General features: G+C 54.7%; 1 protein-coding gene across 1 annotated transcript in view; it reads left to right on the forward strand.

Annotated features, from left to right (window-relative positions):
- LOC140482678 (uncharacterized) overlaps window positions 1-14,758 on the forward strand; it is a 74,109-nt gene extending 59,351 nt beyond the window's left edge. The window contains exon 5 of the mRNA XM_072580190.1: window positions 12,809-14,758. The gene's annotated coding sequence lies outside the window, so the exon portion shown is untranslated. The remainder of the gene's footprint in view (window positions 1-12,808) is intronic.
- The last annotated feature ends 6,256 nt before the right edge of the window (window positions 14,759-21,014 follow it).

A 21,014-nucleotide genomic window follows, 5' to 3' on the forward strand; every position in this document is an offset into this window, starting at 1 on the left:
CTGCACTGCCCGCTGCACTGTCCACTTCACTGTCCACTTCACTGTCCGCTTCACTGTCCGCTTCACTGTCCGCTTCACTGCCCGCTGCACTGTCCACTTCACTGTCCACTTCACTGTCCGCTTCACTGCCCGCTGTACTGTCCGCTTCACTGTCCGCTTCACTGCCCGCTGCACTGTCCACTTCACTGTCCACTTCACTGTCCGCTTCACTGTCCGCTTCACTGTCCGCTTCACTGTCCACTTCACTGTCCACTTCACTGTCCACTTCACTGTCCGCTGCACTGCCCGCTGCACTGTCCACTTCACTGTCCAGTTCACTGTCCGCTGCACTGCCCGCTGCACTGTCCACTTCACTGTCCGCTTCACTGTCCGCTTCACTGCCCGCTGCACTGCCCACTTCACTGTCCACTTCACTGTCCGCTGCACTGCCCGCTGCACTGCCCACTGCACTGCCCACTTCACTGTCCACTTCACTGTCCACTTCACTGCCCGCTTCACTGCCCGCTTCACTGTCCACTGCACTGTCCACTTCACTGCCCGCTTCACTGTCCACTGCACTGTCCACTTCACTGTCCACTTCACTGCTCGCTTCACTGTCCACTGCACTGTTCACTTCACTGTCCACTTCACTGTCCGCTTCACTGTCCACTTCACTGTCCGCTTAACTGTCCACTTCACTGTCCACTTCACTGCCCGCTGCACTGTCCACTTCACTGCCCGCTGCACTGTCCACTTCACTGTCCACTTCACTGTCCACTTCACTGTCCACTTCACTGTCCACTTCACTGCCCGCTGCACTGTCCACTTTACTGTCCACTTCACTGTCCACTTCACTGCCCGCTTCACTGCCCACTTCACTGCCCACTTCACTGTCCGCTGCACTGCCCGCTGCACTGCCCGCTTCACTGTCCGCTTCACTGTCCGCTTCACTGCCCGCTGCACTGCCCGCTGCACTGTCCGCTTCACTGTCCGCTTCACTGTCCGCTTCACTGTCCGCTTCACTGCCCGTTGCACTGCCCGCTGCACTGTCCACTTCACTGTCCGCTTCCCTGTCCACTTCACTGTCCGCTTCACTGTCCGCTTCACTGTCCGCTTCACTGCCCGCTGCACTGCCCGCTGCACTGTCCACTTCACTGTCCACTTCACTGTCCACTTCACTGACCAGTTCACTGCTCGCTTCACTGTTCACTTCACTCTCCACTTCACTCTCCACTTCACTCTCCACTTCACTGTCCACTTCACTGTCCACTTCACTGCTCGCTTCACTGCTCGCTTCATTGCTCGCTTCACTGTCCACTTCACTGTCCACTTCACTGTCCACTTCACTGTCCACTTCACTGCCCACTGCACTGTCCACTTCACTGCTCGCTTCACTGTCCACTTCACTGTCCACTTCACTGTCCACTTCACTGCCCACTGCACTGTCCACTTCACTGTCCACTTCACTGCCCACTTCACTGCTCGCTGCACTGTCCACTTCACTGTCCACTTCACTGTCCACTTCACTGTCCACTTCACTGCCCACTGCACTGTCCACTGCACTGTCCACTTCACTGTCCACTTCACTGTCCACTTCACTGCTCGCTTCACTGCCCACTTCACTGCCCACTGCACTGTCCACTTCACTGTCCGCTTCACTGCTCGCTGCACTGTCCACTTCACTGTCCACTTCACTGTCCACTTCACTGCCCACTGCACTGTCCACTTCACTGTCCACTTCACTGTCCACTTCACTGTCCGCTTCACTGTCCGCTTCACTGTCCACTGCACTGTCCACTTCACTGCCCACTTCACTGCCCACTTCACTGCCCACTTCACTGTCCGCTTCACTGTCCGCTTCACTGTCCACTTCACTGTCCACTTCACTGTCCACTGCACTGCCCGCTTCACTGTCCACTGCACTGTCCACTTCACTGTCCACTTCACTGTCCACTTCACTGTCCACTTCACTGTCCACTTCACTGCTCGCTTCACTGTCCACTTCACTGCCCACTTCACTGCCCGCTACACTGCCCGCTGCACTGTCCGCTGCACTGTCCGCTGCACTGTCCACTTCACTGCCCGCTGCACTGTCCACTTCACTGACCACTTCACTGACCACTTCACTGTCCACTTCACTGTCCACTTCACTGCCTGCTTCACTGTCCGCTTCACTGCCCGCTTCACTGCCCGCTGCACTGCCCGCTGCACTGTCCACTTCACTGCCCACTTCACTGTCCGCTTCACTGTCCGCTTCACTGTCCGCTTCACTGCCCGCTGCACTGCCCGCTGCACTGTCCACTTCACTGTCCACTTCACTGTCCACTTCACTGCCCGCTGCACTGTCCACACCACTGTCCACTTCACTGTCCACTTCACTGTCCACTTCACTGTCCGCTTCACTGTCCGCTTCACTGCCCGCTGCACTGCCCACTTCACTGCCCACTTCACTGCCCACTTCACTGTCCACTTCACTGTCCGCTTCACTGTCCGCTGCACTGCCCGCTGCACTGTCCACTTCACTGTCCACTTCACTGTCCACTTCACTGTCCACTTCACTGTCCACTTCACTGCCCGCTTCACTGCCCGCTGCACTGCCCGCTGCACTGTCCACTTCACTGTCCACTTCACTGCCCACTTCACTGTCCGCTTCACTGTCCGCTTCACTGCCCGCTTCACTGCCCGCTTCACTGCCCGCTGCACTGTCCACTTCACTGTCCACTTCACTGTCCGCTTCACTGCCCGCTTCACTGCTCGCTTCACTGCTCGCTTCACTGCTCGCTTCACTGTCCACTTCACTGTCCACTTCACTGTCCGCTTCACTGTCCACTTCACTGTCCGCTTCACTGTCCACTTCACTGCCCGCTGCACTGTCCACTTCACTGTCCACTTCACTGTCCACTGCACTGCCCGCTTCACTGTCCACTTCACTGCTCGCTTCACTGTCCACTTCACTGTCCACTTCACTGTCCACTTCACTGTCCACTTCACTGCCCGCTTCACTGTCCACTTCACTGCTCGCTTCACTGTCCACTTCACTGTCCACTTCACTGTCCACTTCACTGTCCGCTTCACTGTCCGCTTCACTGTCCGCTTCACTGTCCACTCCACTGCCCACTTCACTGCCCGTTGCACTGTCCACTTCACTGCCCGCTTCACTGCCCGCTTCACTGCCCGCTGCACTGCCCGCTGCACTGTCCACTTCACTGTCCGCTTCACTGTCCGCTTCACTGTCCGCTTCACTGTCCACTCCACTGCCCACTTCACTGCCCGTTGCACTGTCCACTTCACTGCCCGCTTCACTGCCCGCTTCACTGCCCGCTGCACTGCCCGCTGCACTGTCCACTTCACTGTCCACTTCACTGTCCGCTTCACTGTCCGCTTCACTGTCCGCTTCACTGCCCGCTGCACTGTCCACTTCACTGTCCACTTCACTGTCCGCTTCACTGCCCGCTGTACTGTCCGCTTCACTGTCCGCTTCACTGCCCGCTGCACTGTCCACTTCACTGTCCACTTCACTGTCCGCTTCACTGTCCGCTTCACTGTCCGCTTCACTGTCCACTTCACTGTCCACTTCACTGTCCACTTCACTGTCCGCTGCACTGCCCGCTGCACTGTCCACTTCACTGTCCAGTTCACTGTCCGCTGCACTGCCCGCTGCACTGTCCACTTCACTGTCCGCTTCACTGTCCGCTTCACTGCCCGCTGCACTGCCCACTTCACTGTCCACTTCACTGTCCGCTGCACTGCCCGCTGCACTGCCCACTGCACTGCCCACTTCACTGTCCACTTCACTGTCCACTTCACTGCCCGCTTCACTGCCCGCTTCACTGTCCACTGCACTGTCCACTTCACTGCCCGCTTCACTGTCCACTGCACTGTCCACTTCACTGTCCACTTCACTGCTCGCTTCACTGTCCACTGCACTGTTCACTTCACTGTCCACTTCACTGTCCGCTTCACTGTCCACTTCACTGTCCGCTTAACTGTCCACTTCACTGTCCACTTCACTGCCCGCTGCACTGTCCACTTCACTGCCCGCTGCACTGTCCACTTCACTGTCCACTTCACTGTCCACTTCACTGTCCACTTCACTGTCCACTTCACTGTCCACTTCACTGCCCGCTGCACTGTCCACTTTACTGTCCACTTCACTGTCCACTTCACTGCCCGCTTCACTGCCCACTTCACTGCCCACTTCACTGTCCGCTGCACTGCCCGCTGCACTGCCCGCTTCACTGTCCGCTTCACTGCCCGCTGCACTGCCCGCTGCACTGTCCGCTTCACTGTCCGCTTCACTGTCCGCTTCACTGTCCGCTTCACTGCCCGTTGCACTGCCCGCTGCACTGTCCACTTCACTGTCCGCTTCCCTGTCCACTTCACTGTCCGCTTCACTGTCCGCTTCACTGTCCGCTTCACTGCCCGCTGCACTGCCCGCTGCACTGTCCACTTCACTGTCCACTTCACTGTCCACTTCACTGACCAGTTCACTGCTCGCTTCACTGTTCACTTCACTCTCCACTTCACTCTCCACTTCACTCTCCACTTCACTGTCCACTTCACTGTCCACTTCACTGCTCGCTTCACTGCTCGCTTCATTGCTCGCTTCACTGTCCACTTCACTGTCCACTTCACTGTCCACTTCACTGCCCACTGCACTGTCCACTTCACTGCTCGCTTCACTGTCCACTTCACTGTCCACTTCACTGTCCACTTCACTGCCCACTGCACTGTCCACTTCACTGTCCACTTCACTGCCCACTTCACTGCTCGCTGCACTGTCCACTTCACTGTCCACTTCACTGTCCACTTCACTGTCCACTTCACTGCCCACTGCACTGTCCACTGCACTGTCCACTTCACTGTCCACTTCACTGTCCACTTCACTGTCCACTTCACTGCTCGCTTCACTGCCCACTTCACTGCCCACTGCACTGTCCACTTCACTGTCCGCTTCACTGCTCGCTGCACTGTCCACTTCACTGTCCACTTCACTGTCCACTTCACTGCCCACTGCACTGTCCACTTCACTGTCCACTTCACTGTCCACTTCACTGTCCGCTTCACTGTCCGCTTCACTGTCCACTGCACTGTCCACTTCACTGCCCACTTCACTGCCCACTTCACTGCCCACTTCACTGTCCGCTTCACTGTCCGCTTCACTGTCCACTTCACTGTCCACTTCACTGTCCACTGCACTGCCCGCTTCACTGTCCACTGCACTGTCCACTTCACTGTCCACTTCACTGTCCACTTCACTGTCCACTTCACTGTCCACTTCACTGCTCGCTTCACTGTCCACTTCACTGCCCACTTCACTGCCCGCTACACTGCCCGCTGCACTGTCCGCTGCACTGTCCGCTGCACTGTCCACTTCACTGCCCGCTGCACTGTCCACTTCACTGACCACTTCACTGACCACTTCACTGTCCACTTCACTGTCCACTTCACTGCCTGCTTCACTGTCCGCTTCACTGCCCGCTTCACTGCCCGCTGCACTGCCCGCTGCACTGTCCACTTCACTGCCCACTTCACTGTCCGCTTCACTGTCCGCTTCACTGTCCGCTTCACTGCCCGCTGCACTGCCCGCTGCACTGTCCACTTCACTGTCCACTTCACTGTCCACTTCACTGCCCGCTGCACTGTCCACACCACTGTCCACTTCACTGTCCACTTCACTGTCCACTTCACTGTCCGCTTCACTGTCCGCTTCACTGCCCGCTGCACTGCCCACTTCACTGCCCACTTCACTGCCCACTTCACTGTCCACTTCACTGTCCGCTTCACTGTCCGCTGCACTGCCCGCTGCACTGTCCACTTCACTGTCCACTTCACTGTCCACTTCACTGTCCACTTCACTGTCCACTTCACTGCCCGCTTCACTGCCCGCTGCACTGCCCGCTGCACTGTCCACTTCACTGTCCACTTCACTGTCCACTTCACTGCCCACTTCACTGTCCGCTTCACTGTCCGCTTCACTGCCCGCTTCACTGCCCGCTTCACTGCCCGCTGCACTGTCCACTTCACTGTCCACTTCACTGTCCGCTTCACTGCCCGCTTCACTGCTCGCTTCACTGCTCGCTTCACTGCTCGCTTCACTGTCCACTTCACTGTCCACTTCACTGTCCGCTTCACTGTCCGCTTCACTGTCCACTTCACTGTCCGCTTCACTGTCCACTTCACTGCCCGCTGCACTGTCCACTTCACTGTCCACTTCACTGTCCACTGCACTGCCCGCTTCACTGTCCACTTCACTGCTCGCTTCACTGTCCACTTCACTGTCCACTTCACTGTCCACTTCACTGCCCGCTTCACTGTCCACTTCACTGCTCGCTTCACTGTCCACTTCACTGTCCACTTCACTGTCCACTTCACTGTCCGCTTCACTGTCCGCTTCACTGTCCGCTTCACTGTCCACTCCACTGCCCACTTCACTGCCCGTTGCACTGTCCACTTCACTGCCCGCTTCACTGCCCGCTTCACTGCCCGCTGCACTGCCCGCTGCACTGTCCACTTCACTGTCCGGTTCACTGCCCGCTGCACTGCCCGCTGCACTGCCCGCTGCACTGCCCGCTTCACTGTCCACTTCACTGTCCACTTCACTGCCCACTTCACTGCCCACTTCACTGCTCGCTTCACTGCTCGCTTCACTGCTCGCTTCACTGTCCACTGCACTGTCCACTTCACTGTCCACTTCACTGTCCACTTCACTGTCCGCTTCACTGCTCGCTGCACTGTCCACTTCACTGTCCACTTCACTGTCCACTTCACTGCCCACTGGACTGTCCACTTCACTGTCCACTTCACTGTCCGCTTCACTGTCCGCTTCACTGTCCACTTCACTGTCCACTGCACTGTCCACTTCACTGTCCACTTCACTGCCCACTTCACTGCCCGCTTCACTGTCCGCTTCACTGTCCACTTCACTGGCCACTTCACTGTCCACTGCACTGCCCGCTTCACTGTCCACTGCACTGTCCACTTCACTGTCCACTTCACTGTCCACTTCACTGTCCACTTCACTGTCCACTTCACTGTCCACTTCACTGCTCGCTTCACTGTCCACTTCACTGCCCACTTCACTGCCCGCTACACTGCCCGCTGCACTGTCCGCTGCACTGTCCGCTGCACTGCCCGCTGCACTGTCCACTTCACTGCCCGCTGCACTGTCCACTTCACTGCCCGCTGCACTGTCCACTTCACTGTCCACTTCACTGACCACTTCACTGTCCACTTCACTGTCCACTTCACTGTCCGCTTCACTGCCTGCTTCACTGTCCGCTTCACTGCCCGCTTCACTGCCCGCTGCACTGCCCGCTGCACTGTCCACTTCACTGCCCACTTCACTGTCCGCTTCACTGTCCGCTTCACTGTCCGCTTCACTGCCCGCTGCACTGCCCGCTGCACTGTCCACTTCACTGTCCACTTCACTGTCCACTTCACTGCCCGCTGCACTGTCCACTTCACTGTCCACTTCACTGTCCACTTCACTGTCCGCTTCACTGTCCGCTTCACTGCCCGCTGCACTGCCCACTTCACTGCCCACTTCACTGTCCACTTCACTGTCCGCTTCACTGTCCGCTGCACTGCCCGCTGCACTGTCCACTTCACTGTCCACTTCACTGCCCGCTGCACTGTCCACTTCACTGTTCACTTCACTGTCCACTTCACTGTCCACTTCACTGCCCGCTGCACTGCCCGCTGCACTGCCCGCTGCACTGTCCACTTCACTGTCCACTTCACTGTCCACTTCAATGTCCACTTCACTGACCACTTCACTGCCCGCTGCACTGCCCGCTGCACTGTCCACTTCACTGTCCGCTTCACTGTCCGCTTCACTGTCCACTTCACTGCCCGCTGCACTGCCCGCTGCACTGCCCGCTGCACTGCCCGCTGCACTGTCCACTTCACTGTCCACTTCACTGCCCGCTGCACTGCCCGCTGCACTGCCCGCTGCACTGTCCACTTTACTGTCCACTTCACTGTCCACTTCACTGACCACTTCACTGCCCGCTGCACTGCCCGCTGCACTGTCCACTTCACTGTCCGCTTCACTGTCCGCTTCACTGCCCGCTTCACTGTCCGCTTCACTGCCCGCTTCACTGCCCTCTGCACTGTCCACTTCACTGTCCGCTTCACTGCCCGCTTCACTGTCCACTGCACTGTCCACTGCACTGCCCGCTTCACTGTCCACTGCACTGTCCACTTCACTGTCCACTTCACTGTCCACTTCACTGTCCACTTCACTGTCCACTTCACTGCTCGCTTCACTGTCCACTTCACTGCCCACTTCACTGCCCGCTTCACTACCCGCTGCACTGTCCGCTGCACTGTCCGCTGCACTGCCCGCTGCACTGCCCGCTGCACTGTCCACTGCACTGCCCGCTGCACTGTCCACTTCACTGTCCACTTCACTGACCACTTCACTGACCACTTCACTGTCCACTTCACTGCCTGCTTCACTGTCCGCTTCACTGTCCGCTTCACTGCCCGCTTCACTGCCCGCTGCACTGCCCGCTGCACTGCCCGCTGCACTGTCCACTTCACTGCCCACTTCACTGTCCGCTTCACTGTCCGCTTCACTGTCCGCTTCACTGCCCGCTGCACTGCCCGCTGCACCGTCCACTTCACTGTCCGCTTCACTGTCCGCTTCACTGTCCGCTTCACTGCCCACTTCGCTGTCCACTTCACTGCTCCCTTTCACTGTCCACTTCACTGCCCGCTGCACTGCCCGCTGCACTGCCCGCTGCACTGCCCGCTGCACTGTCCACTTCACTGTCCACTTCACTGTCCACTTCACTGCCCGCTGCAGTGTCCACTTCACTGCCCGCTGCACTGTCCACTTCACTGTCCACTTCACTGTCCACTTCACTGTCCACTTCACTGCCCGCTGCACTGTCCACTTCACTGACCACTTCACTGCCCGCTGCACTGTCCGCTTCACTGTCCGCTTCACTGCCCGCTGCACTGCCCACTTCACTGCCCGCTGCACTGCCCGCTGCACTGCCCGCTGCACTGCCCGCTTCACTGTCCGCTTCACTGCCCGCTGCACTGTCCACTTCACTGTACGCTTCACTGTCCGCTTCACTGCCCGCTTCACTGTCCGCTTCACTGCCCGCTTCACTGCCCGCTGCACTGTCCACTTCACTGTCCGCTTCACTGCCCGCTGCACTGTCCACTTCACTGTCCACTTCAGTGCCCGCTGCACTGCCCGCTGCACTGCCCGCTGCACTGTCCACTTCACTGTCCACTTCACTGTCCGCTTCACTGCCCGCTGCACTGCCCGCTGCACTGCCCGCTGCACTGTCCACTTCACTGTCCACTTCACTGACCACTTCACTGCCCGCTGCACTGCCCGCTTCACTGTCCGCTTCACTGTCCGCTTCACTGTCCACTTCACTGCTCCCTTCACTGCCCGCTTCACTGCCCGCTGCACTGCCCGCTGCACTGCCCGCTGCACTGTCCGCTTCACTGTCCGCTTCACTGTCCGCTGCACTGCCCGCTGCACTGCCCGCTGCACTGTCCACTTCACTGTCCGCTTCACTGTCCGCTTCACTGCCCGCTTCACTGTCCACTTCACTGTCCACTTCACTGCTCCCTTCACTGTCCACTTCACTGTCCGCTTCACTGCCCGCTGCACTGCCCGCTTCACTGTCCGCTTCACTGTCCACTTCACTGCCCGCTGCACTGCCCGCTTCACTGTCCACTTCACTGCTCCCTTCACTGTCCACTTCACTGTCCGCTGCACTGCCCGCTGCACTGTCCACTTCACTGCCCGCTGCACTGCCCGCTGCACTGCCCGCTGCACTGTCCACTTCACTGCCCGCTGCACTGTCCACTTCACTGCCCGCTGCACTGCCCGCTGCACTGTCCACTTCACTGTCCACTTCACTGCCCGCTGCACTGTCCACTTCACTGTCCACTTCACTGTCCACTTCACTGCCCGCTTCACTGCCCGCTTCACTGCCCGCTACACTGCCCGCTTCACTGCCTGCTGCACTGCCCGCTTCACTGTCCACTTCACTGTCCACTTCACTGTCCACTTCACTGCCCACTTCACTGCCCACTTCACTGTCCACTTCACTGTCCACTTCACTGCCCGCTTCACTGCTCGCTTCACTGTCCACTTCACTGTCCACTTCACTGTCCGCTTCACTGCCCGCTGCACTGTCCACTTCACTGCCCGCTGCACTGTCCACTTCACTGTCCACTTCACTGTCCACTTCACTGCCCGCTTCACTGCCCGCTTCACTGCCCGCTGCACTGCCCGCTTCACTGCCTGCTGCACTGCCCGCTTCACTGTCCACTTCACTGTCCACTTCACTGCCCGCTTCACTGCCCGCTGCACTGCCCGCTTCACTGTCCACTTCACTGTCCGCTTCACTGTCCACTTCACTGTCCACTTCACTGCCCACTTCACTGTCCACTTCACTGCCCCCTTCACTGTCCACTTCACTGTCCACTTCACTGCCCGCTGCACTGCCCGCTTCAGGGAGGTCTGGGTCTATCGACCAGGCATCACCAACACACACAATCAGAAGTTGGCTGGACAGACCCTCATCAATCCCATGCTCCCGACACATGCCCATGTTTACAAGCGACATAACCTCACCGACAAACAAAGTCCTGGGGGGGACACACAAACCACACGCAATAACATGGATAGGAATGGACTGTTCACCACAACAAGACAGACGGGGGGCATTCCCCCAAATTGTACAACCAGACCCTCCCCAGGGACACAGCCAGACTAGTACAGAGACCCTCCCCAGAGACACAGCCAGACTAGTACAGAGACCCGCCCCAGGGACACAGACAGACTAATACAGAGACCCGCCCCAGGGACACAGACAGACTAGTACAGAGACCCACCCCAGGGACACAGACAGACTAGTACAGAGACCCACCCCAGGGACACAGACAGACTAGTACAGGGACCCACCCCAGGGACACAGACAGACTAGTACAGAGACCCACCCCAGGGACACAGACAGACTAGTACAGGGACCGGCCCCAGGGACACAGACAGACTAGTACAGAGACCCGCCCCAGGGACACAGACAGACTCGTACAGGGACCGGCCCCAGGGACACAGACAGACTAGTACAGGGACCGGCCCCAGGGACACAGACAGACTAGTACAGAGACCCTCCCCAGGGACACAGACAGACTAGTACAGTGACCCGCCCCAGGGACACAGACAGACTAGTACAGGGACCCTCCCCAGGGACACAGACAGACTAGTACAGGGACCGGCCCCAGGGACACAGCCAGACTAGTACAGAGACCCACCCCAGGGACACAGACAGACTAGTAGAGAGACCCTCCCCAGGGACACAGCCAGACTCGTACAGGGACCCGCCCCAGGGACACAGACAGACTAGTACAGAGACCTGCCCCAGGGACACAGACAGACTAGTACAGAGACCCACCCCAGGGACACAGACAGACTAGTACAGTGACCCTCCCCAGGGACACAGACAGACTAGTACAGGGACTCACCCCAGGGACACAGACAGACTAGTACAGGGACTCACACCAGGGACACAGACAGACTAGTACAGAGACCCTCCCCAGGGACACAGACAGACTAGTACAGAGACCCACCCCAGGGACACAGACAGACTAGTACAGGGACCTACGCGGTGGTTTTAAAGGACTGTGTTGGAAGTCTGACAATCCAGGACACTTGGTTCGATGCTACCTGGTTACCATTGGAGTAGGGACGGTCAGGCCCCTCCATCACCCCTCACTCCCACATCCATAGCCCCCCCACCCCACAGTATCAGCCTGACCGAGCTGCCTACACTATGACTAATCCCGTCCCCCGAGTCCCTGAACCTAACTGGGGCTGATGTGAGAGGGAGGTTCTACAGGCAGCATCTATACCCCTCTCCAGCTCCCCATGGGAAATCCCGATGGTGGGTGTGGGAGTAGGGGGAGGAGGTGCAGCTCTTCTCCTTTCCGGTGGATTCCAGGGTCACCCACCCATCTGCGCCTCCCTCTGTGGAGCTTTCCCCGAATTCCAAGGCTGCCTGTACTGTAGGGATGTCGGGAATGCCCATGACAGAGCCACTCTCCCAACCCGGGAACTTTAGTATCGGACCCAGCCACTGTCCCTGATGTGTCCATCATTTTTGCGACCTGCCCCAAGTTACCCTCCTGGGCAGACAGACCTTATACAAACTAAATGCCAGCATTCACTGTTCCCCGGAGGGTCTCACACTGGAGATCCCAGACACCCACTATTCCATGTTGCAGACGGGAATCACTCGCAGCCCGGAACCCCCTAACCAGACAAGCCCCTGCTATGCCTGGTCCTGCCCCATCACCCCCACCCACACTCTTCTTGACCCCCTTCTTGCCCTGTAATCAACGGCCCCTTCATCCCCCACTTTATCTGTCCTCCGCTGGGTGGTACTGACAGGCTGTTTTGTCTGTTAGTGTCACTGTACAGCTTCCGGCCCACAGGAACCGGTATCAGCAAATGCTGCCCTCACAGACCCTCCTCTCACCCTCCCCTCCCCACTAGCACTCACTGGCCTGTACTTTGTTGGGAGCACAGGGAGTGGCAGCAGAGGTACAGCTTAACAAGCAACAGGCAGCTCTGTTCTGTAACCACCCGACAGCTGTCCCGCACATCCCTCTTATTGTTAAGAGCCTGTGGGTCCCTAAGGATTGACGCCACATGATGGTACACCTCAGGGAGCGCCCCCTGCACTTCATGCCCCTCAGTCAAGCCCACACCCCAATCAGTGCCCATCCACCAGGTCCAACCTGGGGACGAGTTCATGGTCAAATCACTAGAAAAAGATTCTCTCTCCCCAAGGAGGAAAGGCCGGGAATTGATCCCAATGACAACCCGGACAGCTGTGAACCTGGAAGGATGGCCCGAATGGCCACATGCCACTCGCTGCAAGAGGGCTCCACAACCAATGACCAGGGACCATACAGAGGGAGGCACCACTCCGACCACCGAGGATGGATCCAACTGCTCACGACAGCCATCACCATCAGTACCCTCGGCCTGATCTCTCTGACCATCACACAGGGGCTCTATGGGAAACAGGGACAAGGGGCAGCACCTTTCATAACCCACCGTGACCTACAGGCCAACACCTTCCTCAAAATGGCCCATGGGTCAGCCCAGTGATTGAATCAGACCTGCTGCTGGGTCTGCACTAGGGTCCCTGTCCACTCTCACGGGCTCATTCCCTTCACCTCAACATCTCTGATATGGTGGAGTGTTGGATACACCCAGACAGATTCCCTGATGTTACCACACTGGCCATGCCCAACTCTGGGGACAACAGCCCTGCCCGCTGGGGGTCTGCAGGGTCCTACCTGGATAAATGTAAAGGGTGGTTTTACCCGGCCTCCAACCCCTCCCATGAGCCCCCAGCCCTGACCATTGCTGACATACATGGCCCACCCGCGGGATCCATCTGTTTAAAAAGCACACAGCCATCTGGCTGGGAGACTGGCTGGAGCCGGTGCACTGACTCCCTGCTCCTAACTCCCACAGCACGAAGATTCACTGCAGAAGGCAACCTTTTAAATCTACAGGTCCTCAACAGGACCAGCGAGAACACCACCTTCCTCACCATCTGGACAGGGACCCAGACCCTCCACCTCTGACCCTACAACGCCAACTCTTTTATCTGTGGCCACAAAGCCTACCCCTGGCTGCCGTTATCCCGGACTGGGAGCTGTTATGTAGGGAACGCTGGACCATTCACATATCATTCCCAGTCCCCTCCCTTCCCAAAGCCCATGACCCACAGCAGATGAGCCCTCGCTGCCATTGAAACAGCTCTTTACCTGATGTCACCCCACTCTCCAACCCCTGCGGTTACAGGTAGATGCCCACAAACTCACCGCCAAACCAGTGGAGGGGGCCAACTCCACAGCAGATGCCCTCGCCCAGCTGAATGTGGAGGCTGTTACCATCTGAACTGTGGCTCTGTAGAACAGGATGACCCAGGGTTACCTGCTCACTGTGAAAGGGGGCACATGTGCCCTTATTGGTGCTGACTGCTGCACTGACATTCCTGACCCCAGTGAAAACATCACAGACCTGGCCCAACCTATCCAGCTGGCAGCTTCTATCCTGCACGGTCCGAACTCCCAATAGGACTGGGCACCCTCCTGGCTGGGGTCATGGGCACAGCCCCACACACAGGGACTGATAGCCCTCATTGCTATCACTGCCAGCCTTATAGTGCTAGCCATGGCCCTCCGACTGTGCTGCTCATGCCTCTGTGCAATCCTGTTACCCTCAGGCACTAAGCGAGCACAGATCCACTGGGATAGCCTCTGCTGGGACAGACTCGGACACTGACAACCACCTATCCGATACAGAGCACCTCCCCCCACACACCCCCACACCCCCACCCCCCGACCTGACAATCCCCCTGGCTCTGGCAACATTGCCCCCTTCTTGTCCCTCCCTTAAGCAAAACAAAAAAAGGGGGAATTGTGGGAAAAGATTTGCTAACCCACGATAGGCCCACAAAAGCAATATTTGCCAAACTGCACCAGAACACCCAGAATTCCCAAGCAGCTCATGGCTGGATCAGACAGCACACAGACAAGGGGAATACACTGTAAGCTCCCATGGACATGACAGAGCTCCACAGATATGTCAAAGCCCCAAGGGCAGTTTCACAACTCAGCAATACCAAAGCCGCACAAAGAGCAGGTCAGACAGAGAGGCACCAGCAAATCTGATCTACCTGTAACACACTGTCAGTTCTGTGTCAGCCTGGTCAGTTTCTCTTCCAGCGATATCGCTTGCAATAAACTGTTTGTCAATTTCACTTTGAGTGGGGTTTTGTGATCTCTAACCTATTGGGCAAATTTCTCTGACAATCCCAAATGCAGGAGAGAGGTGAAGGCTGGAGTAAGGAAGTGTTATGAAGATGAGGGTGTACCTTTCAGAGTCCAAAGATAGAACATAGAACATTGCAGTACAGGCCCTTCGGCCCTCGATGTTGTGCCGACCTGTCATTCCAATCTGAAGCCCACTATTCCATGTGCGTCCATATGCTTGTCCAATGACGAGTTAAATGTACTTAAAGGTGGTGAATCTAAACTGTTGCAGGAAAAGCATTCCATACCCTTACTACTCTCTGAGTAAAGAAACTGCCTCTGCCATCTGTCTGATATCTATCATCCCTCAATTTAAAGCTATGCCCCCTCGTGCTCGCCGTCACCATACTTGGAAAAAGGCTTCCCCTGTCCACCCTATCTAACCCTCTGATTATCTTATGTGTCTCTATTAAGTCACCTCTCAACCTTCTTCTCTCTAACGAAAACAGCCTCAAGTCTCTCAGCCTTTCCTCATAAGACCATCCCTCCAGACCAGGCAACATCCTAGTAAATCTCCTCTGCACCCTTTCCAAAGCTTCCACCTCCTTCTTATAATGTACACAATACTCCAAGTGCGGCCGCACCAGAGTTTTGTACAGCTGCAGTATGATCTCATGGTTCCGGAACTCGATCCCTCTATTAATAAAAGCTAAAACACTGTATGCCTTCTTAACAACCCCATCAACCTGGGTGGCAGCTTTCAAGGATCTGTGTACCTGGACACCGAGATCTCTCTGCTCATCTACACTACCAAGAATCTTACCATTAGCCCAATACTTTGCATTCCAGTTACTCCGACCAAAGTGAATCACCTCACACTTGTCCACATTAAACTCCGTTTGCCACCTCTCAGCCCAGCTCTTCAGCTTATCTATGTCTCTCTGTAACCTACTACATCCTTCGTCACTATCCACAACTCCACCGACCTTAGTGTCGTCTGCAAATTTACTAACCCACCCTTCTACGCCCTCATCCAGGTCATTTATAAAAATGACGAACAGCAGTGGACCCAACACTGATCCTTGAGGTACACCACTGGTAACTGGACTCCAGGATGAACATTTCCCATCAACCATCACCCTCTGTCTTCTTTCAGCAAGCCAATTACTGATCCAAACTGCTATATCTCCCACAATCCCATTCCTCTACATTTTGTACAATAGCCTACTGTGGGGGAGCCTTATCGAACGCCTTGCTGAAATCCATATACACCACATCAACCAGTTTACTCTCATCTACCTGTATGGTCACCTTCTCAAAGAACTCAATAAGGTTTGTGAGGCACGACCTACCCTTCACAAAACGATGCTGACTATCCCTAATCAAATTATTCTTTTCTAGATGATTATAAATCCTATCTCTTATAACCTTTTCCAACACTTTCCCAACAACTGAAGTGAGGCTCACTGGTCTATAATTACCAGGGTTGTCTCTCCTCCCCTTCTTGAACAGGGGAACCACATTTGCTATCTTCCAGTCTTGTAGCACTATTCCTGTAGACAATGATGATTTAAAGATCAATGCCAAAGGCTCGGCAATCTCCTCCCTTGCTTCCCAGAGGATCCGAGGATAAATCCCCATCCGGCCCAGGGGACTTATCTATTTTCACACTCTGCAGGGTTTCTAACACCTCCTCCTTGTGAACCTCAATCCCACCCTAGTCTAGTAGCCTGTATCACGGTAATCTCCTCGACAACATTGTCGTTTTTTAGAGTGAATACCGTTGAAAGATACTCATTTAGTGCTTCCCCATCTCCTCTGACTCCACACACAACTTCCCTCTACTATCCTTGATTGGCCCTGATCTTACTCTTATCGTTCTTTTATTCCTTAAATACCTGTAGAAAGCCTTAGGGTTAACCCTGATCCTATCCACCAACAACTTCTCATGTCTCCTCCTGGCTCTTCTGAGCTCTCTCTTTAGGTCTTTCCTGGCTACCTTGTAACCCTCAAGCGCCCTAACTGAGCCTTCACATCTCATCCTAACATAAGCCTTCTACTTCCTCTTGACCAGAGATTCCACTTCCTTCGTAAACCACGGGTCCCGCGCTCTACAGCTTCCTCCCTGCCTGACAGGTCCATACTTACCTAGGACACACAGGAGCTTTTCCTTGAATAAGCTCCACATTTCTAATGTGCCCATCTCCTGCAGTTTCCTTCCTCATCCTATGCTTCCTAAATCTTGCCTAATCGCATCGTAATTGCCTTTCCCCCAGCTGTAACTCTTGCCCAGTGGTATACACCTATCCCTTTCTATCACTAAAGTAAACATAACAGAATTGTGATCGCTATCACCAAAGTGCTCACCTACTTCCAAATCTAACACCTGGCCGGGCTCATTGCCCAGTACCAAATCTAATGTGGCTTCGCCCCCTGTTGGCCTGTCTACATACTGTGTCAGGAAGCCCTCCTGCACACACTGGACAAAAACTGACCCATCTATAGTACTCGTACTATAGTGTTCCCAATCAGGTTAGGTGAACTGCCATGCTAAATTCCCCACAGTGAGTGGTAAATGTAGGGGAGGGGAATGGGTCTGGGAGGGTTACTCTTCAGAGGGTCACTGTGGACTTGTTGGGCCGAAGGGCCTGTTTCCATACTGTGGGGAATCTAATCTAATCATAATGCGTAGTTACTGGCAGGTACCTTTATCAGAGACAACGAAAGAAATCTCTGCGTTTGTAAACCCCAAATGGGTACAGCAGTTTAAAGTGATGGTGTTTGGAATGAAGAACGTACCCATCACATTCCAAAGCCTCATGATCCAAGTTATGGCTGGGTTAACAAACTGTGCAGTCAGTCTGGACAATGGAATGATCTGGACAGATCACATGGTACAGTTGGCAGAGCTCTTTGAACAACTACGTTCAGACTGGAGGCCTGTGACTAGTGGAGTGCCTCAGGGATTGGTGCGGGGCCCAGAGCTGGTTGTTACCTGTATCAATGATTTGGATGAGAATGTCCAAGGGCTGATTAGTAAGTTTATCGATGACACTAAAATCGGTGGTATTGTGGACAGTGAGGAAGGTTATCAGCAGGACCTTGATCAGCTGGGGAAGTGGGCCAAGAAATGGAGTTTAATATAGATAAGTGTTAGCTCTTGCATTTTGGAAAATCAAATCTAGATATGAATGACATGTTAAATGGTAGGGCCTTCAGGAGTGTCGTGGAACAGAGCAACCTTGGATTTCAGGGACGTGGTTCTTTGAAAGTGGAGTCCCAGGTAGACAGGGCAGTGAAGAAGGATTTTGGCACACTGGCCTTCATCAGTCAGGCAATTGAGTATAGGAGTTGGGAAATTATGTTGCAGTTAGACACGATGTTGGTGAGAATACAGTTGGAGCATTGTGTTTAGTTTTGGTCACCTTGCCATAGGAAGGACGTTATCAAACTGGAAACAGTGCAGAAGAAAATGACAAGAATTTTGCCAGGACTCAAGGATCTGAATAATAAGGAGCGGTTGGACAAGCTCGGACCTTTTGTCTTTAGAGCGTAGGAGACTGAGGGGGGATCTTACAGAAATGTGTAATATCATGAGAGGCTTGGGTAGGATGAATGCACTCAGCCTTTTTCCCAGGGTTGGGGAATCGAGGACTCGAGGGCATCAGTTTAAGGTTAGAGGGGAAAGAATAAAAGGTTATCTGAGGAGCAACTTTTTACACAGAGGGTGGTACGCATATGGAATGAGCTGCCAGCGGAAATTGTTGAAGCGGGTACATTAATAACATTTAAAAGGCATTTGAACAAATACATGGATAGGAAAGGATATGAAGGAGATGGGCCAAGTGATGGGAAATGGGTTCGTGTGCACAGACATTTTGGTCGGCATGGACTAGTTTGGGCCAAAGGACCAGTCTCTGTGCTTTAGGACTCTATGACTCTCTCTGACTCGATGACAGTTGAACAGAAAAAGGAGTGAATAATGATCAGACTGGGAGGGTGAATCACTGTTAATGGAGACTGTTAGTGGTTCACAATGGGTTGTGTGTAATGGCAGACTATTCAAAGTTTGTGCGAAGATTTGTAGCTCGGGTGCTCATTGTTGTGGTTCTGTTCGCCGAGCTGGGAATTTGTGTTGCAGACGTTTTGTCCCCTGTCTAGGTGACATCCTCAGTGCTTGGGAGCCTCCTGTGAAGCGCTTCTGTGATCTTTCCTCCAGCATTTATAGTGGCCTGTCTCTGCTGCTTCCGGTTGTCAGTTCCAGCTGTCCGCTGCAGTGGCCGGTATATTGGGTCCAGGTCGATATGCTTATTGATTGAATCTGTGGATGAGTGCCATGCCTCTAGGAATTCCCTGGCTGTTCTCTGTTTGGCTTGGCCTATAATGGTAGTGTTGTCCCAGTCAAACTCATGTTGCTTGTCATCTGCGTGTGTGGCTACTAAGGATAGCTGGTCGTGTTGTTTCGTGGCTAGTTGGTGATCGTGTATACGGATCGTTAGCTGTCTTCCTGTTTGTCCGATGTAGTGTTTTGTGCAGTCCTTGCGTGGGATTTTGTACACTACATTGGTTTTGCTCATGTTGGGTATCGGGTCCTTCGTTCTGGTGAGTTGTTGTCTGAGAGTGGCTGTTGGTTTGTGTGCTGTTATGAGTCCTAGTGGTCGCAGTAGTCTGGCTGTCAGTTCAGAAATACTCTTGATGTATGGTAGTGTGGCTAGTCCTTTGGGTTGCGGCATGTCCTCGTTCCGTTGTCTTTCCCTTAGGCATCTGTTGATGAAATTGCGAGGGTATCTGTTTTTGGCGAATACCTTGTATAGGTGTTCCTCTTCCTCTTTTTGTAGTTCTGGTGTGCTGCAGTGTGTTGTGGCCCTTTTGAATAGTGTCTTGATGCAACTTCGTTTGTGTGTGTGTTGGGGTGGTTGCTTTCGTAGTTTAGGATTTGGTCTGTGTGTGTGGCTTTCCTGTAAACCTTTGTGGTGAATTCTCCGTTCGGTGTTCTCTGTACCATCACGTCTAGGAGTAGGAGTTGGTTGTCCTTTTCCTCCTCTCTAGTGAATCGGATTCCTGTGAGTGTGGCGTTGATGATCTGGTGTGTGTTCTCTATTTCTGTGTTTTTAATTATTACAAAGGTGTCATTCACGTCTCTGACCCAGAGTTTGGGTTGAAGTTGTGGTAAGACTGTTTGCTCTAACCTTTGCATGACCGCTTCTGCTATGAGTCCAGAGATGGGTGAGCCCATGGGTGTGCCGTTGATTTGTTCGTATATTTGGTTGTTGAATGTGAAGTGTGTTGTGAGGCACAGGTCCAGTAGTTTGATTATACAGTCTTTGTTGATCGGTTCCCGGTCTTCTTGTCTGTTCTGCATGTCCAGCAGGTTGGCTATTGTTTCTCTGGCTAGGGTTTTGTTGATAGAGGTAAAAACAGATTCAAAAACACCAGCAACAGTTCTCCTTCAAGATCCTCCGCTCCACGTTTGCAGCAATGCGCTGGGACCTAACCTCTCTCCAGTCAGCCCTGCCCCAGCTGAGGGCCACACTCTCTCAGAATTGCAAAGGACCCACTCTGTACTACATCCTCAGGAGAATTCATACTCTCAACAAACAGTATTTCAATTCCATCTCAAACATCAAAAACTGTAAGTACAACAAACTTTTATCTACCCACCTCCATAACCAGCGCTCCTCAAACATTCCAGAAGATTCCCCTGGCCTCAGAACCTATTCCACCATTAGCCATGCGGCTGATGCAGCTGCCACCCCCACGCTGATTGATGATGTCACTTCCACCCCCATCATGGCCACTCCCACAACCACTTCCACCCCTCACAATTCCTCATGCATCACACGTGACATCACTTCCGCCCCTCACATCATCGCTGATGTCACATGCTCAGTGACCTCCGACACCCCCTACGGCCGTGGTCACCACCACTTCCACCCCCACCAGCGGCACTCACCTGCATTCTGCTGACATGCCCCCCCCCACAGACCCCACTGTCACTATCCCCACCCCCCCAGATCCCCAAAGGGAACACTACCCCTGCTCATGCCTCCACCCCCATTCCCCCCACCATCACACCCACTCCAGTTATTGGCTCCGACCCCACTCCCAGCTCCACACCCACACCAGATCCCAGCTCCCGGCCCTGCCGGGTTTTCACCATCCCCCCAGACCTCCCCCTCACTGAGGATGAACGATCAGTCCTCAGCAAAGGACTCACCTTCATC

The sequence above is a fragment of the Chiloscyllium punctatum genome, chromosome 11, assembly GCF_047496795.1.
Source record: "Chiloscyllium punctatum isolate Juve2018m chromosome 11, sChiPun1.3, whole genome shotgun sequence".
Taxonomy (NCBI): Eukaryota; Metazoa; Chordata; class Chondrichthyes; order Orectolobiformes; family Hemiscylliidae; genus Chiloscyllium; species Chiloscyllium punctatum.